At 37.7% G+C, this 19,615-nt stretch overlaps 1 protein-coding gene across 2 annotated transcripts in view; it reads left to right on the plus strand.

Moving 5' to 3' along the window:
- Positions 1–19,615, plus strand: part of POLA1 (DNA polymerase alpha 1, catalytic subunit) — a 198,450-nt gene that overhangs the window by 155,587 nt on the left and 23,248 nt on the right. The gene's annotated exons all lie outside the window — the stretch shown is intronic.

A 19,615-nucleotide genomic window follows, 5' to 3' on the forward strand; every position in this document is an offset into this window, starting at 1 on the left:
CTATAGCTTAATAGCAACTTGCATTGTAGAAACGCGAACTATGCAGTTGTACTCTTCAAACGTGAATTACTATCCTGTAATGTAGAAGAGAAAACAGAAGAAAGTAGGATGGTGGGAACTGAGGAATGTGTTGTGTTGGAATAACAGATTTAAGATTATGTATCCTTTGTTCTTTTGAAGCAATTGTGCTTTGGAAAAAGTGCTTTTCCTACATATTATGCCATTAGAGAAATCTCTTTGCACAAAGTTGGAAGGACATGTCAACTTCAGTAAATAGATTAATTAAAATATATTCATGCAGTGTCCAAAAGAAGCCAATTAACACATATTTGACTTAATGTTTGAGAGACCTTTTTTACTGGGGAGAATATGATGTCACAAGAAAGCAGCAAAGTTAATTGTCTACAAAGCTCTGCTAAAACCACAAATTAATCTAGTGTTAGGAAGACTTATTTTCTTCTTGTCATCTTCCAATTACCATAATATTTGGAATATTTACCATCTCCAAGCTATAATGTATTTATGGTTTTTGTGCAGCTAAATGATTCTCAAGCTGACAGGAATATTTCTGATTGTGGGCTAATACATGGTTGGTGGGGCGTTCTGAATAAAACTGAATTTGGAGCCCACCTTTGTGTGTTGTTCACAGAGAGCACTTCCACTGTGCTCTTGGTGGTGCCAGTGAACAAAATGCGCTACCTCTGTAGACTGCTGATCTGATGGCTGTTCTGCTGTAGAAGTCTTTCCCCAACCCTGACCTGTGTCACCAGCTAAGTTGCTGGGTGATGGAAAGAGATAAGAATCAGTCTTCCTAAATGTTGTTATTTTGATGAGCTTTATTTGAAAACCAAACTAGCTGTAAACTCTTAGCTAAGAAAATGCTCAAATAAGCAAGCAGTCTGTTTTTGGCCTGTTATGTTTAAGTTTCTTCTTTTAGAGTTCCTCATTTCCTTTCTTAATCCCTCTCAAGACAGTGACCTCAATCTGATGCTTGCACTTCAGAATGGTTTTGTACATGCAAGGAAGGTCACCCTGTATGGTCATCTCAGTCTAATATAACTTCGTAGATGTACTGAAGGAATGTCAAATAGCGGTATCTAATACTAGCTGAAGCTGGATGTCTTTGTGTGTAGATCTTCTGTCTAATATAAGGATATAAAAATAGAAGTGGTTTCAAGGGTGATCATATTCAATCCTCTGCTACCATCACATCTCACAGATGTTACAAGTTTTTGGCACTTTATTTTGAAACCTGTGGGTGGTTCTTCACCTTTCACTATTGTTTACTATGTGTTTCAGAGCCTCATCTGATGATGACTGAAAACTCACTATAATTTTCCCATTTACCTTGTTTGGCTAGTTTATGTTCATTTACTAAACGTTTATTTCCCCTCCTTGATGTTCTCCACTGTGTTTTTAGAAACAGTGGTGACATCTCTGTTTTGTTTTATATTAAGACATTTACAGCTTTCTTTAGTAGGAATTGGTCTTTGTTGTATGATCCTTCCTACTAATACCTCTAGACTTTTCTAGGTTGAATTCATTTTTGAATGTGAGGAACTAGAAAGAGTGTGCTATTCTGGATGGCATCTATCCACTGTCTCATGCATTGCACCTGTACATTTGCTCGAAGTAACTCTTGTGTTGCTCTCTTGAGTCGCATATAGCTCATAGTTCATAGCTGCATTATATCATTAACTTGTAGTTATGTGATGAAAGAAATCTTGTATCTCAGGCTTAGGGCTTTTTTATTATTATTTTGTTTTTACTTTCATTGTCTTGGTTTCATTCATTTCGGACCGCTTAATCTCATTTATAATTTTAGACTTCGATGTTAATGGATTATTTCTGAAAAATAGTATGATGGCTTCTGCATTCACATGATTTCCCACCTTCTGCCTTAATCAGAAAATGTTCCCTGGACCCTCACCCCTAGTTGGAGAAAGTTACATAAACTTAATTTCCGGAGCAGTTCTCAAGGAATTGTCAGAACTCTGCCAGGACCCTCTCTTCTCTTGGGCGGTTCAACTTCAGCACAGTGTATTGATTTGTCACAATTAATGTAAAGCTTTGTAGTATTGAAATAATTTTCATATGCCAATTTAGTCCTGAGCTGGAAATTTAGTGAACTCTCTTAAAAACATAAAGCTTTTTTTTTTTTTCTCTTGAAAGAAAAAAAATGTTTCTGTGCCATTGTTCACAAGCTGTTCTGTCCTTGACCTGTGAGTAGCAGCACTGTGCTTTCCAATGATAGCAGTAAAAAAATAATTTAGGTTTTGTATATCTTTGGTATGTTCAGTTTCTTCTTTATTAGTTAGGTGAAAAAGCCATTTATTTACTCTTGGTTTGGTTTGGGGAGGGTCTTTGCTTTTTGCTTTTTTTATTATTTATTTAGAGAAATTGTTGTAGAAAGCCTAAATGTCATGGGCTTTTTGCAATTCTGCATTTTATCACCATTTCTGCGTTTTTAAAGACTCGTTCTTCATGCTTATAGCTTTGTTTATTCTTGATAGCAGTTCTAGGTTGTTACTCATCTTGGAGTGGTCTTCTATAAAGAGTTTTCAGTGGCTGGAGATTCATGTTATAAATGTGTTTTCCGCTGTAGCTGGAAGGAATTTGTGCTTTCTCTCCATTCAGAACCTTGAGATTCCACTGCTAGTTCGCCTGCATTTTCTGTATTTGCCCCTTCAAAACAGAGAACCTTAATTGCAGAACAGGCTTCTGTTTGTTCTGCTATTTATGTTGGAGGTCTGTGCTATTTATTGAGATGGAATCTAAAAGAATAATTGTGAAGTCAGTGGGAGTTCAAAAGTCATCCATCCTGCTCCCTTTTCTTGCAAGAGGATCAATAGGATTGTCTGTCTAGCCAGCATTTTAAAGAGAGGATAAATTAAAAAAATAAATAGAAATAAAATAAAATAAAATTTTGGTGATGCAGGTTCTACAGCCTGTCAGATTTTTTCAACCAGTTTCTTCTTCTCTACTTACCGTAGAGACCTTTTCTGTACATCTGTGGTGAATGTTGTTTTCTAAAGTTTATTTTGTGCATGATGGGCAATGTTCTATTGTTTTTCTTTAAGAGAATTCTGCATATTTAAAGCCCGTATGTTATCTTCTGTGTCATTTTCAGCGACAAACCTGAACTTTTTGGAGAGGTTTTAGGGAAGAGTTTTCTAATTCTCTGCATGTTTTGTTGTGTTGTTTTTTTTTTGTTTGTTTGTTTTTTTTGTTTGTTTTTTTTTTGTTTGTTTGTTTTTTTTTTTTGTGTGTGTTTGTATTTTTATTATTATTTGTTGTTGTTGTTAAAGAACCATCAATAATTAGACCTTCAGTAGGTCAGATTCATTCCACCAGAGTGGAACGCAGCAGAAAGATTAATTAACGTGTTTTACAGGCAGCTCTTCTGTTTATTCATACCAGTATGGTGTTCACAATGTTTGCAACAACATTGTTCACTCGTTCATTTCTGTTCTATTGTAACCATTATATGCTGTCATGAATCGTTGTTTCTAACCATTTTTGCACCCTGTGTTTATTTGTGGACATGTATTGATGTATGTACCATGATTCTGCTCAGGGATATTGTTTAATGGGTAATACTGGTGGAGGGGGCACAGCTGGACCAGATGATCTTGGAGGTCTTTTCCAACGTTAATGATTCTCTGATTTGTACAAAGGAACAGTACTTCTTGCTTTTCTTTGTTAGATAGGAGGTTAGTGTGGTGGAGGAAGGTTTCAAATCAGATCTACTTCCTCAAAATTATCTTAAGCCCTAATCTGATCTTCTGGCATACTTACAGCTCCTGCCAGTTTTACATTGTCTACAAAATCTGTATTATAGACGAATCAGGGAATACATTATATTTCTTACTTCAGGTCTCAAAAAAAGTACATAGACCAGCACCCTGACAAATACCTGTGCAGAGAATGAGTCTCATTCGAGACCTCCCATCATTTTGCCCTGAGCAGTTGATAGTCATGCTTTTCTAACCAAAGTTCACCATGTTTTCCTAATATGTTCTTGAAAATCTAAGAACAGCAAAAGTATATGGAATCAGACAAAAGTCCATATAGCCTTGTTTGATCCCTGTCTCTGACAAGTGCCAAAGGAAGAATACAAGAACAGCGCAACTATACATGTTGCTGTTTCCCAAAGACTCTCCCAGCCTCTAAGTATTTAATCTTAAAGACTTTGTCCACTGGATATGTTATCTAGTAACTTCCAGAGACTTTTTTTTAATGGAACTCATCAGCCTTCCCTTGAGTTCATCCATTTGCTAGGTATCAAGAAGGCCTACAGGTCCAGCAGCTGTTGCATGAAGTATTTGTTTTGGGTTTAAACAGTCGCTGTTTCCCTTTGTAGTTTCTTGGTTCTTGTGCTGGAAGACGGGACAACAACAGATGCCTACATTATTTCATGCTGGTACTAAACTTGTAAACTTCTCTCACATCCCACCAGCAAATCTTTGTTGTGTCTTTTCCACATTGAAGACTCCTGATCTATTTAATATTTCCACATTTGGAAACAATTTAACTTCTTTGTTCACTTGCCTTAGAACTTTCTTCTCCTTGTGATGGGAGCCAAGAAAGGGACAGAGCTTTCAAGACGCAGATGTACCATGGATTTATACTGTGGTGTAGACGATACTACCTGCTTTGTTCTCTGTTTTCTCCACGTAATTGCTAATACTTTTTTGTGTTTTTGTACTGTTCGACTTCTAGGTGATGGTTTTCATGGAACTATCTGTTGGAATCTGCTTGTGATCGTGTCGGAGTTCATTTTTTGCATAATTAAGGTTTAGAAAAGAACTTAGGCCTATTGCTTTATGTTTATCTAAGCTAAATTAATTTCCCATTTCATTAGCTGATTGCCAAGATCTTCCTGGTGTTCTTTACTTCTGACTCTAGCATAGCATAGTGTTACAAGCAAGTTGATACCTTTATTGGAAACCTCCCTTTCCCAGCTCACTTATGAATATAGCCGAGGTGGCTGTGGAGCTCCATCAGTGACAGTTTTCCATCGTAAGAACTTACAACTTCAGCTGTGTTTCTTATCTTTGGTATTTATCTATACTTTCTTAAGCCATGCCTGTTTTTCTCTTTAAAAGGTTTAGGTAGGAGACATTTTCAAAGATCCCCAAATGGACAGTATCAGTTGGATCATCCCTGTTCACATGCTTGTTGAACGCTTCACGAGATTATTAATAGGTTTGTGAGATGGGTCTTGCCTTGTAACACAACCTATGTTGATTCTTCTCCCGCATATTATATTTATCCAGGTGTCCATTAATGCTCTTTTTATCATTTCAGCTCATTTACACTGTACGGGTTGGCGTTCATTTCATTTACATTTCCTGGATTTTCCTAAATATCATGGAAGACAATTTCAAAAGGCAGACTGAACTTAGGATGTAACCTCTACTAGATATCCTCTAATCTGGTTTCTGTTACCCAAGGAAGTTACAGTGGCTGACACGATTTATTTTTTTCCACATCCCTGTGGTTTATTATTCTATTTCTTGTCATCTTCGTGTTTACAACTAGATTTTGAGCTATCTTCTGCCTGTAAGAATTAAAAATAAGCTGATTGGTCTACATGATGTTTTACTATTTCAGTGACTAGTGATGTCAGCTGTCAGTTATACTATTCAGGAATATCTGGATTATATAATTATTGTTTTTTATTTGTAGCATTTATTATTATTATCTGTTATATTATTATTTATTATTATTTGTAGCATTTACCTCCAAGCAATTGGTTCTCTTCATCTGAAAGTTTAAGGTCTCTCGTGATGATATAGTTTAGTATGTTAACATTGTACGAGGGTCCTAGTTTCCATGCTAAATAAGTGAAACTCTGAAATTCCTTTGCTGTCTGTCTAAATTAGGAACTGTACACGGTTAGTATCAGGTCAAAAACAATTTAATTTTCAGTATCTCTGTGCCAAAAGCACTAATTTACAGCTGCCAGTAATAGTGTCAGGTCTATTTGCTCTGAATTATTTTTTTAATTAAAAAAGGACAGGAGAAACTGCTCCATTGTGACTTGTAATGCACTCAAAATGTTTTCAGTGCTTCCTTATACTTAGAGGTTCACAAAGCTGGTTAGGATATTGCTGCTTAGGTGCACAGTCAGAACAGCAAAAAGCAGTAGGAGTAGCAAAGTATCCTCTGTTCATTTGGATGGAAAAAAGATAGGAAAACTATCAGTGATTTAAACATGTGATGTTTAAATACAGGAGTATACTCACTCTGTATGCTTTAACTTCAGAAATGGAAACCAATGTATTTTAATGGCTATGTCATCAGGAAATCAAAATAGAGTGTAGTAAGCTTTATATCATTATCCCATTCAAAAATTGGTATTGTTAAATATTCAAAGATATTACTGTTTTCGTTTTGCTTCTACAGTAAAATGAAAACCTTTAAAAATGAAGAGAAACGGAGCCCACATAAAGTCAGTAAAACTACTGTGCCTCACACAGATGTCTCTGGTTCAGTTCCCCCTCCTAGCATAAATTAAGTCTTTATGGAAGCCTGGATAAGAATGCTGTAGTTTCCTTATTCACAATGACTACAACATTATTCCAAAAGCAGTCCATTAATATCATTGAGGTTGTTCAGATCGTGCTACGGTTTCTTAGAGAAATAGGATCCTGTTTGTAGGGTGTCTGTATCACACTATAAAATGGGACTGAAAGCCACCACCTTTCCACCATCCCAGTTCTGAGAGAGGTAGGGTCATGAGTGTTGTTTGCAGTGCATTTAGGTATTTCAGGGACAGAAATTGCAAAGATGCTGCAGTATATTCTTTTGCAGAATATGTTCAGCTACTGAGCCCCTGATTGTCAGATTCCAAAAAAGCCTGGGCATATCAGCTTGATGCATAAGTAGAAGAGAGGATGAGAGGATTGATTTGGAAAATGTTCTTGTTTGTCGGGAAGACCTATGTCTTCAAAGTATCTGCCAGTTTGTGGAAGTAGAATATAATCAAATATTCTACTTGGCATATATAAGATCATATACTTGTAAATGTACATACACATGGAAATCCAAATGTCTGTTCAGAGGATGTTTTCCCACTCCTATCACAGCTGTGTATGTGCCTCACTTCACCCTTGCATACAAACACCAGAAGTGTCTAGTTTACTTTATGGAGGAATAAGCTGCAAAGTACTGTCGGGAAAAATGAAACTTTTTCAGGTTGTATGTCCTAGATAAAAAAATAAAATTCATCTCTGGATATGTGTGTGAATCCTGTAATTTCAACATTGGGGTTTTTTCTCAGTATGTTCATAACTTGGTGCGCCAAGTAGAAGGTTGAAGTGAATTTTTGATGGAGGTATTCTTTGAAAGAAGACAGTCTATAATGGAGACATTGGCAGAACTGCTTGTCAGTGTGGTTTAGTGTGTGTACTCCTGTCAGGTGATGGGGAGACTGAGGGAGGGAGACAAACTGCAAGTAGGATAAGTGGGTGGGCCTGAGCAAGTCGTTCCTGCTCTATGATGCAGTGTGGAAGCTCAGTGAGGTAGAAGAAGGAGATCATGTGTAAGAGAGCTGGTAGGCTTGTATTGTATGTGAAACTAGCATAACAAAATGGAGACTTTGGGTATCAGAACTATATGGCATTTATGACTAGGCAGGCAAAAAGACTACGGAAGAATACTTGTTGAAGTCAGTAAAAGTTGATTATGTACGCTTTCCAGGAGAAGATAAAGGAAAATCATATAAATAACCTATGTGCATGTACACTTTAGTGGGTTTATTTTTAAGATGGCACTAGCTAGAACTTGGCAAAACCCTTTTGACAGGAGTATGACTCAATAAACAAAGCCTTTCTGCTGGCATCTCATCTCTAGATGGTATCACTGAGACTTCACTTCGCTAGAGTTAGTGCTCTTTACATCCAAGCAAACAATTACTCCTCTGCACATTTCAAGTACTTTGTCTTCCAAACAAGTTGTTTTGAAGAGATTATAAAATACTAATATTCATTAATTTAATCTTTCAGTATATCCTTAGAAGCACTTGCTCATTTTTCCTTCATGTGTTCTGTAGAGGAAGATTTTCGAACTTTTAAAATTTTGAGTCACTTTCTTACGTGTTTTTAAATCTCACTAACTTTTCTCCAAACAAAAAATATCCATTGAAGTATTTTGACCCTTTTGAAGTAGTGTATGTAAATCTTAAGTTACCCTTCCATAATGATCGTATTTTTTATTACCAGTTTGACGTTGTCCTGTATCTGTTTTTCCTCCATTCTATTTCTGCTCATGGGGTCTTTTTGTTAAATCTACCAAATCTAAGCACACCTCGTTATACCCACTGTATGTCTCTGTAACCCTTTCTCTGAACACTAAGCTTAACAGCCTGTGACATCTCTCGTGGAGTTAAGGATTCTTGTGAATTATTTTCTCTGTCTGTGAATGAAATAAATAGAAATAATAAGTAACAACAGCTGTGATATGTCCACAATGTGGGATGTCTGTGGCATGACAGGATTGCATTTGCTGTGGCTCATACCTCTAATAAAGTAGTTTTGATTAATGAAGTTGTTTTTCATGCACATTGTGTGTAATGTTGCAGGTGGGATGTGAAGTAGTTGGCTTAACTAACTGACTCCTCCTGAACTGGAATGGTTATTTGACTTCAAATAAACACCCTGCTGCTACTGAGGTCTTTTTTCTTTGTGTGGGAGAAATATCTTCTCATTTGCTCTTCAGCATTTTTTTCCTACTTAAGCATATAAATATATGCCAACTTGTTATAGCCTGTGCAGTAGGCTGTTCTATCTAATGTAGTCTGGCTGCTTTATCAGTTCTCTCAGGAGCGTCTGTAAAGAGAGAATATTCTTTAAAGCTCTATTTTCTTCATTGCTTCTTTATCTGCAGCTCTGACATTTTTTCTTATAGAGACTTCGTTCTTTCTGATTTCATCTGTGTTAATAAGTTTGGGGTTTTGGTGTTGTTAAAGGCAAGTCAGAAGCAACAAGGCCTCTTTTAGTGACTACTGCTTCTCACAGCAGCAAGCTCTTTTTCTCTAGTGGAAAATGCAAGACTAGCATCTTCTTCCTTTTATAAGATTCTTAAATTTGATGGATCTGGCAGTGTACTCAAAAAAATAATAATCCTGTCTTTTAGATAGTAGAATTTTGACATTGATGCTATTTTTTTTTTTAAATATTTCAGTAGGAATTGGAAATATAAATATAAACAATTTAACTCTGTATAATCCATTCAGTATGTATGTGCCTAGACATCAGAAGGGTAATATAAACGTAAGGTTTTAAAGAGATTTAAAAAAAGATACAATTATCTGTATGATTTTTAAGTCGCATAAGAAATGTATTTTAGAACTTGCCAGTGATGGCTCATAATCACTTTGATATTTTGAGGAAAATGGTAGCTTTAAACAGATGATACAGAATTTATTTTTAAAAATGTATTGTGCTTATACAGTTGATGGCTTTTATTTCCATAATGTTTTTTACTACATAATTATACATCTTAATTACGTAATTACCGTCATAATTATTATGTAATTACATGTAGTTCCACTAATTACAAAATCAGGAAGTGTAATTATCTACTAAAAACTTTCTGAAATCTTATTTGTTCACTAGAGATTATTTAAAAGACCAGTGACCTACTGAAGATGGTGAACAGTGTTACACATAATGCCAACTCTCCTTTTCCTGTTCTTCATAACCTGTATAGTGTCAGAGGGTGGTGGAAGGGCATGCATGTCTTTAATTATTATTTCCCTTAAAATTAGTTTGGAAACCTTGTCTGTAATGCTGACAGATTTGCCTCTTCAGTTTCGTCATTGATACATTTTGGTTTTGAATTTTAAAGGTTCTCTAGCTGGAGTTAGAAAGTTATGTGCTTTCAGTTAACACCTTCCAAACTTTATTCTTTGGAATTTGGTTGAGCAGATTTGGGGTGAGTATCTGCTGTTAGCTATGAAGATGATTGGAAAAACACTGGCTAATGACCATGTATATGTAGAGTGAAACTGTGACTTCACTGAAGACAAGGGGAATGCAGCTGACTTCTCATGGACCAAAAATTTCATTTCTTGAGTAAAACTGCTTTTTAAAAATTTGTTTTTCCTATATTGATATATGTTCAAATTTGTGCTCATTTATTACTCGCTATCACACGCACTTAATTTATAAATACGTCTAATAGTGCGTTTTGAAACCACAGTGGTTTACTGCATGGTAAGAGAAGAGAATTAATATTCAGGACATTTTATGGTGGCTTTGTTCTGATATTTTATTAAAATTAAACAGATGGAAACTCTGTTAGTATATATTAAATAAGTCCTAAGTCTACCTTTAATAGATTGACTGAAAAGGGTACTGTAAAGTGTTATATTTGCTGATTTTTCATTCTGTAACACTGTGCTGTGCCAGGATGATATTGGGAATACAAATCTTTCTCTTAAATTCATCGTAACAGCAAATATGCATTTATTACATTACAATATCAAAATACAGAGAAACACCAAGAGGAAAATACATTGAGTAACAGGAAACAGAAAGCATGTGAAAGGGGTGATGCAAAATGTAACTGATCAGGATTTGTGATGCTAATAAAAAGTGAGAAAATTGTAATCAGAAGGGAAAGGGTCAAGTGAAGAAAATAATAATTTGCTGGAATCATGAAGTGAAATTTCTGTGGGACAGTTTAAGCCTTAATACTTGGTATCCATGTGTATCTTTGTATAATTCTTCTACACTTATAAAAGGCAACCGTTTTACTGTATACTTGCCAGGAACTATTTTAAGCTCCCATATTTGGCCTGGGTCCATAGGTGATGTGAATCTGTCGTCATCTTGATGTTAAATGGTAGTAGTTACTTCAGCTTGTATCTACTAAGCGTACGAGTCTCAAGACCAGTTTGAATTATAGTGACCTTTAAAAGAAACACACAGATGCATTGTTTGTGAACACAGACAGAAAAAAACAGGATCCTTACTTGATCTCCAAGATTTAAATTAATACCGCAAATAAAATTATTTTAATTATTATACTTAATGAAGCATAATAACTGCACAGGAGACATTTCTTTTGAGATATCTTTCTGTATCCGTAAAAAACAAAGCATTTATGTCAAAGATGTGAAAATGTAGTTGTGCTCTTTTCTCTAAGAAATGGGTGGAGATAAAGTCTTTATTAAGGGCTGTGAGGCTATGTAAAGAACAGCAGTATGGAAAATATTTCTTTTATTCTGTAGGACACACAAAAATTGAGCGTGATATTTGTACAGAAATGCAGCATATTACAGAGAAATGTCTCAGTGCAGCTTGAATTTGGTTTATTAAGTCAAAAAAAAAAAATCTTCCATTCCTAAAGGAGTATTACATCATCTCCCCATCAGAAAAATGTGGTAGTGTCAACCAGTAGAAATGTATCTGTTGTGGGGGAAGCATGCTCAAAGCTGTGGGTATTACTGCTGTGAAGATAAAGAGTGCACAAGAAACTCTTTGGACATGTTTCACAAGTGTGCAAGACCTCAGCTGTTACCTTTTTGACTCACAACCGCGCCTCCACTTCCACAATTTTCAAGTCCTCTCTTTTAGCAAAGAAACAATTTTTTTCCATGATAGAGACTAGTTTGATGAGATTGAAAGAGAGGGAACCTTTTTGTTAATTTATTTTGAAATTATTTCCAATATCAACTCATAGCAATCTGATTACCAAATGTCATGTTCCAGGCCAGTATAATTCCTCTGGCTTTTGAGAGCAGAGCAGAGTGCTGTGACAGATCAGAACTTGGCTCAGCCTCCAAGAAAAAATCTAAGAGAATTTCCTTCTGTCATGACCAGCTTCTGTGACTAGGCTTTGAAGGGGTTGCTGATTTGGGTTTGGGAGCTCTTTGTTTGTTTTTATCCAGCAGAAATTAGTTGGGAAGAAGTTGATTTGATCCTGCCAGGATTGCAACTGTCAAATCCATATCAAAATGTTTTCCTATGTTATATTATTTAACTCAGAATATAATAATGTAATTATTTTGACATGAAAACGTTGCGTGCTGTAGCATTTCCACTTATCTTCAAATAGACATTTTTCACTTTGTGAGAGATGCACGCAGTAAGACAAAACAAAAAATGAATAAAAAGGAGTGAGTGACAGCCTAAGCTGGATTATTTAGATAATAAAAACAAATAATATTTGACATTAATAGAATTTTATGGAGTTGGAATTAAAACATTTGCCTTACTTACGGTATTGTTTCGTATTCCTAGCGTAACAACATACGTAGAGTAAATGACCAGCAGAACATAACAGAAGCATGTTTATCAGGTGAATATCTCTGTTAGAAATTGTGTTACATATTTTGGGGGGAGGGCAGAGGAATACTAGAGAATCTTAAAAATATGTCTTAGTTTTGTACTGTTCATGAATCATATACATGTGTATTCATCTAAAAACTGATTTCTTTTGATGATGTATTTATTTACTTTGTGCTAGAGCAGAGCCTGTAGTTTAAAACATCCTTAATAAAAACTAGCTAGTGGTGAATGACCAAACCAAACATGGTTAATATACTTAATAAGAACACGGAGCTACAGTCTTCTTGATCCATGATGCTTACCTAGATCAGGACTGTGGTGTTGAAAAATTTTATTATTCCTTACTTTAAATTACATATAATACAGGAATCAATGAATGTGAAATTGGCTGTCATGCATGCGATTTTGTGATAACCTGACACAGTTCAATTATCTGAAATAGTACTTAAGAAGTCAAAAGTGCAGCTTCTTGTTTGGAAAAAAAGTATGCCCGTGGTTTTGCAAAAGCAACAGATGTTGGAACATACAGATATATGTATTTGGTGAAGCACAACCACTGCAACTCTTCTTATATAGCATTTAAAGAGAGGAAAATAAAAAGGTTCTTGTCTGAAAGTGTAGTTTCTGAAAATATGGATGCAAGTTTAAAAACATTATTTCTATTTTTTTCTGCTTCTGTACTCTGAAGACTTATCTGCTGTTTCCCAGTTGAAGCCAAGCTTCAAATACCACAGCAAAACAATATTTTCTTGGTGTTTCTAGAAGAGGGAAGCTGTGGTATTGATCAGAAATTGCAGTAAAGTGTCTGTGCCTTTTGGAACTTCTGTGTAAGATCTGAGGTCTCCAGTTCATTTTGGTTTTATTGTATTGCTTTAACAAATTTTAAACATTTTTACGAGTTTTTGGTGTGCACAGGTATTCTCTCAGCACTTCTCCGCTTCCAGGTATCACGGCTGCCATGGCAAAAAACTTTCTACCTCACTCATGGAGATCTGGGGTTTGCTTAGCTCTTCCAATGTGAAGTTATGTTTCAAAAAGCGAAGGTCTTTGAAAGTGAAAAGGAAGCAGCAGTTCAAGCTGTGGTAGCCACTGTAAGATGTTTCTCTTGAAGCCTAGTGGGGTAAGTACCTCACACGTGTAGTGTAGGAGAGCAGTTTTGGTGGCTGTGGTTTACCTCTTGGAGTACCAGTGAGGCCTTTTTCTCTTTCTTTCAGTTCTACTAACTGCTTTTCAGGGGGTACATATGATAATCAGGACAGTTTTGTTTTTATTTTAAAAGTGATAGCAATGCTAGGCTTTCAGGAACTTCCATCTTCACCACCACCCCCCCCTTTTTTTTTTTAATTGTTTAAGATACTTTGGGTAATGGCTTCTGCTTTCCAGCTCTTATCACTATATAGTGTCACCTACTACAAATTTTAGAAACATGTATTTCCAGGGCTGTAGATGCTGGTGCTTTACTGTCACTGAGGCCCTAGGCCTACCTTCAAGTTAGCACCCTTAAAAAAAAAAAAAAAAGTGAAAGGTGAGTAAAGGTACACTCACACTTTTCAATGGTATAAATAGAAATTTATAAATGGAGGATAAATAAAAGATGGGTAAGATATAACCACAGATTAACAAGTGGTAAGATAACGTCAATAGGCCATTTCTGTGGTAAAGCTTTACAATGGACATTCACGCCTTAGGGCACCTTGCAGTTGTCTGGCTGTGTGCCTCTACCCTAACTGTGGCAAAGGTAGTTCAGTGATTCAATATCACACTTCAAAAATATGTTGCAGTCTAACAGGATTTGAAGTATTTTTATGTTTTTTTTTTGGTAACATAGCAATTACAGAATAAACCTTTCATTTTCAAGGGGGAAAGCTAGGTTGTGGGTTTTATTTGTTTGGTCTTTGCTTCTTAAGAGACAGGTGAAGAACGTGCAACTGTCACATGTAAGTCCGTGGCACTATGTTGGTACCATAATCAAGAGCATGACAGAATATTGTTGTTAAAGTAACTTTTAAATAGACTGTCTTAGAGATTTATGTTAGTTTGTTTAATAAGTTACATTTTATAAAGGAAAGGAGAAATGCCTGTATTGAATTACAGTTGAGGAAAGAGCATTAGTGCCAAGGAAGAAGAGACATAAACAAACGCAAAAGCCAGTTGTATTAAGTGAATCTGACTTGAAAAAACAAAAACAAAACTAAAATTCGCAATACAGAAAATGTAGGAGAAATTCCTGAGAAACAGAAATGTTGGAAGATTTGGAGAGGCAACAATAAAAGAAGGCAATTTGCAGTACAGCTTGACAATGAAATAGTCCATTGCAAAATGTAGCCTTTATTTTTTGCGTTGCTTGAACCCAATGAGGTTAAATTTAAGATTTCCACTTTTAGTGGAAACTCCCCAAACTTTGGATTTCATTGCTGTTGTGCCCGCTATCCTGTGAGATTTCTTGACGAGGGAAGTGTTAAATAAGATCTGTATGCATACATTATTAAAAAGTACTGCACGCTGTTAAGCAGAAGTCTTAGATGGGCGTCTTCCAAAGAGTTCTAGAGTTAGAGCAGCTTGGGAACAGGTCATGTTGTATTGTATTGTACTGGATGTAGTAAGTGGGAAAGGGAAAAAAATCTCTGGAACAGTGTGTGATAAAGAAGATTTTATCCTCCTCTCAACATAAAATATGATTTGGGAGGAAGTCTCTCTTCTCTGCAGATATCAGCAATTTTACAGATGGAGTACATCCTTCTTGGGAAGTTTCTTCAGCAGTTGCAAGCTGATGTTTTTGTGATGTCTCAAGTAGGACAGTATTTCTGTTGAATAGGACATTTCTGAAGGCTATTATTATGATAAACCGTGTTCTTAGCATAATTCAGATTGGTGTATATACTTTGGTTTTAAAAATGGAATTCTACTGCAGAGTGTGAACTACAAGCGGCGCTCAAGAAAAAAAGATGCTGTTGAACATACACAGAAATCTTTAAGACTTTCCACAGTGTGGGTGCTTTGTGTCACCAATTGGGTCTAGCTAGGCCCAAGGAGTGCCAGAAGGTCAAACAGACTTTAATTAGAAAGCAAAACTCTCCAGTGCAATATATCCTAATTATAAAGATAACATAAATCACCACCGTGGCAGGCCTTTTATATAGTAAGAAGCTACTGTTATCTTTTCAGCCGATATACATTGCCTTTAAAAAAAAAAAAAAAAGAGACAGAGTGATAAGTTAGGAAATGAGCCGTGGTGGGCAACAGTAGTAAGCTCAGGAATGAGCAGGAGTATGCATAAGGGTTTTACTCCCTTCAGAGGAAGTCCATCTGATGCTTTGCTTTACACTTAAATGCAAAGGTGGGGAAGTGAGTGAACAGAAGATCCTTCATCTTTCCGTGGGTAGGGTTTTCTGCCCAACCATAAATGATCCACCACTGGATATGCCGCGCAAAGGGTTGTGTACTTGGTGGTATTCAAGCTAAAATTTGCCCCTTGTGCTACACGTGCAACAGTGAGGTCCTAGGAGAGATGAAATTTGAATACTCCTAACTTAAGAAACAGCTCAAAAAGCTCAAGGTTTACAGTCAAGTGAAGTGACCAAGAGACTGCAAACATCTCCTACAGGCAGTGATTATATATTTGGTAATGTTTGTATGGACACAAGAGGGGTGAACAAAAGATACCAACTCAGTCTTAGCAAGAGAATCACAGAACGATTGAGGCTGGAGGGTGCCTCTGTAGATCATCTAGTCCAACAGCCTGCTCAGTGCACTGCAGCATGTTACTCAGGACTGTTCCTGCTCAGTATTTCTATGTCTGGAGACTCCGCAGCCTCTCTGGGCAACTTGTTAAACCATTTGACCACACTCGCAGTAAACAGGCAAGGCATTGCATTTATGTGGAATGCCTTGTATTTCAACTTGTGCCCATTGGCTTCTGTTCTGTTATTGGGCACCACTGAGAGGATCGTGGCTCTGTCATCTTCACTGCCCACCTCAGGTGGACATCACAACTTGATGGAGTCCCCTGCCCCCAAACCTCCTCTCCTTCAGGCTGAGCAGTCCCAGCTCTCAGCTTCTGCTTGTGTGTTTAGGTGCTTTAGACCCCTAATCATCTTTATGGCCTTTCACTGGACTCCCTCCAGTACGTCCATGTCTCATACTGGGGACCAGCATGGGAGCCAACACTCCAGGTGTGTCTTCCAGGGCTGAGCAGAGAGGAAGGAGCTCCTGCCCCAACCTGCTGGTGATGCTCTGCCTAGCACAGCCCGTGGTACTGCTGGCTACCTCTTCTGCAAGAGCTCATTGCTGCCTCACGTTTCACTTGTCATATAGGTACTTGAGAATATAGTGTATGAATGGGGGCCCTACTGTTCTCTGTGTTACACCTAACGTTAACTCTGACATTCCCTTTGGTTAACACACCAAGTGTTACTGTGGAGAACTCCTCACCAGGGTATGTCGTTCGTCTCCACTGACTTTGAGGTCTGCGGTTCAAGTGTTCGTATGTGTATTTATCAGCCTGTGCTCCTCTCTGTAGGGGAGAGGAACAGGCACTTCCAGAGCTTGGCTTATCTAATCTCATTTATGCTAGGCTGGTACGGATCACACCTAAGAAATGCCTCTTCTTTGCTCCATTCATTATAAAGGAGAACCAGGGTGACTGGTTCACATCTAGAAAGCAGTATTCCTAGAAAAATTATACCGGGGACATAATTCATGAATTCACCCTGTTAGATGCCAAATGTGGAAAATTGTTAGTTACAGCACGCCAGTCTCCTCAAAGAATAAAGAATAGCACCAAAGTAGTTTCCATTATCCTTCTGCAGTTACAACCTCTGTTGACTGAAGCAAAGTGAGAAGAGCATGTCATTCGGAAACAAACCACTCCTGCATCCCAGCATAATGTGTTTCTAAAGTGGATGCAGTTAATTGTAAAGACCCAGGGAAAGGCATCCAGTCAGAAATGTTAACCGTGAGAGAATGCTGAAACCTCCCACAGCTCCGTCGGGAAAATCTGCCGTGAGGTCTGCAAACCAGCCTGTAAAATTCAGGTTCAGAACAGAGATCTGGCTTCTGGCGTGGCAGCAGGCTGTGGTTATCTGGAGAGAAGCAAGGGGTCTAATTCGAAGCCCCAAATATTTCTCGAAGGGACAAACCTAGAGTCTAAACTTCCTGTATGGGTCAGTTGGAAATTAATTTAAAATCATCAAGGTGAAAAGCCATTGTATATTAATAGCTGTTCTTTACCCGCGAAAGATTTTAGCAGTTAAAAGCCAAATCCATCACTCGCTGCTTTTTCATATTCAGTAAATACAGGGATTTTGATAACTCCAGGCAAACTTGTCCCGAGGAGGAGTTGAATCTTCCACAGATCATAGCACATAATCGTCCTTCTTTCTGCTTGAATGTCAAGCATGAAAAAGGGAAAAAATACATTTACAAAGTTGATTTAAGAAAGCTGTTGAAAATATATTTCCTTATAACAGAGCAGCCTCGGCTAATCCATTATTTTATTTGTAGACCCTCTTTAAGATGTGGAGGACAAAAGGCACGCATGGATTTGTAAGTGTATCAAGTTAGTACAGCGAGATCAAAGGCTATCTCTGCATGAGGGACTTTGCACATTCTCTTCCAGATCAGCTGCAACATCAAGGACAGGAAAATCTGCAAAGCATTTTGTTTGCTATGTGTTCAATCTCCTGTCATCTGCTAATGCAGTCTTTGTCAGAAAGTACTTAATGTTGTGGTACCCAAGTAACCTGCTTCCCTGTTTCACTTCCATTGTTCTGCTGAATGCATCTCTCTTATATTCCCTGCTCAAAATTGCTGACTTCTCACAAATTGGCGATGATCAGTAGACACGCTTCCCTACAGGAGAAAGAAAAAAATACATATATTGACATCCGAGTGGTGGGGATGGTTGTATCAATGGGACGGAGCGTATTGTTGTGTCCTTGATGTATTACGGGCAGCTGAGCATGTGATCGCTCGCTATTTCAGAAAGGATGGTCTTATGTTGCCGCTGAAGGGCAGGGTAGAGGATACAAATCGTTGTGGAGCACATGGGAGGGCGGGGGGCTTCAAAGAGAATATGCTGGCCCCCGTGTCAGAGCAGCTGCAGGTGTGTTTGTCAACTTCTCTGTTGTCTTGTGGCTGAGTTAGACGGATTGAGGAGAAACATACAGGGAGAAAAATAAGTTTTAAAAATCAAAAAACTTTGGTTTCTTGTTCTTATGAAATTGCCCCATGTGTTAGAACAATGAGTTTGTTGGTGTCGCTGTGTGCTAAGCTAGGACAGGGGTGATGTGCCACAGCTCCGTGCCCCAGTTATTCATTATCTTCTCAGATGCTTTTGCCCAGTGTTGCAATTTAAAGTTATCAGGGATTAGTTTGTCGCCTTTGGTTTGTGAAAACCTCATTTTTTTTCAGGACGTTTGCTAAAGGTGCTTTCCTGAAGAGGGTATTGGCTTGCATCAGGAGAGGACAGTTGTTACTGGTGATTTGCCTTGTGCATTTTGTGAAGCATAGCTAATTGTTTCTTGGATTCCTTGATCTTTGATGAACTGTAATGAAATTAGGAGCAGGTCACACAAGTTTGCCACTTTTTTTTTTTGTTCCTCCAGCTGATTTCATACGTGTGCAGGTGATGCAGTCTGCACGGTACCAAAAGCACTCCCTTGCAGCTAGGATGCAGGACCGTGGCAGGGGAGAGGAACTGGGGAGCGCCAGAGGAATAGATACCCTCTTCCCGTGTGTGCTGACATGGTTCTTGGATATTGCTTGTGCTGTTAGCATACAGAGCTTGCAAACCAACCCCTGTAAACCAGATGGGAGTGGGGAAAGTGGATGTTTGTGGTGCCAAGTACTGGTGGCAAAGCTGCTAGAGGATCACAGAATGGTTTGGGTGGAAGGGACCTTAAAGCCCATCCAGTTCCAGCCTGGCCTTGAACACCTCCAGGGACGGGGCACCCACAGCTTCTCTGTGCCAGTTTTCACTAATATCTCATCTGTATCTACCCTCTTAATTTAAACCATTACCCATTTAAAGCCATTTCTGTGTCTACGTACCTAGAACTATGGGTCCTGTGAAAGCAAGTACTGGAATATTTTGATGATGATCTTGACGAGGATGATGTAAGCCTCCTCTGCACATGGTCTGAAATAACCCTGTGTTGGGCAGCCATTCCAGAAATCTGTCAGAAAGCTAAATCATTTTTTTTCTGGAATTACTTATATCACTAAGAATTGTACATTTGTCTTGCCCCTGGCAGTCACATAAACATATAATTTAAGGTAGGCAGAGATTTATTAAATGCTTGGAGCCAGGAGCT

This window comes from Netta rufina (assembly GCF_964035555.1).
Source record: "Netta rufina genome assembly, chromosome: 1".
Lineage (NCBI taxonomy): Eukaryota > Metazoa > Chordata > Aves > Anseriformes > Anatidae > Netta > Netta rufina.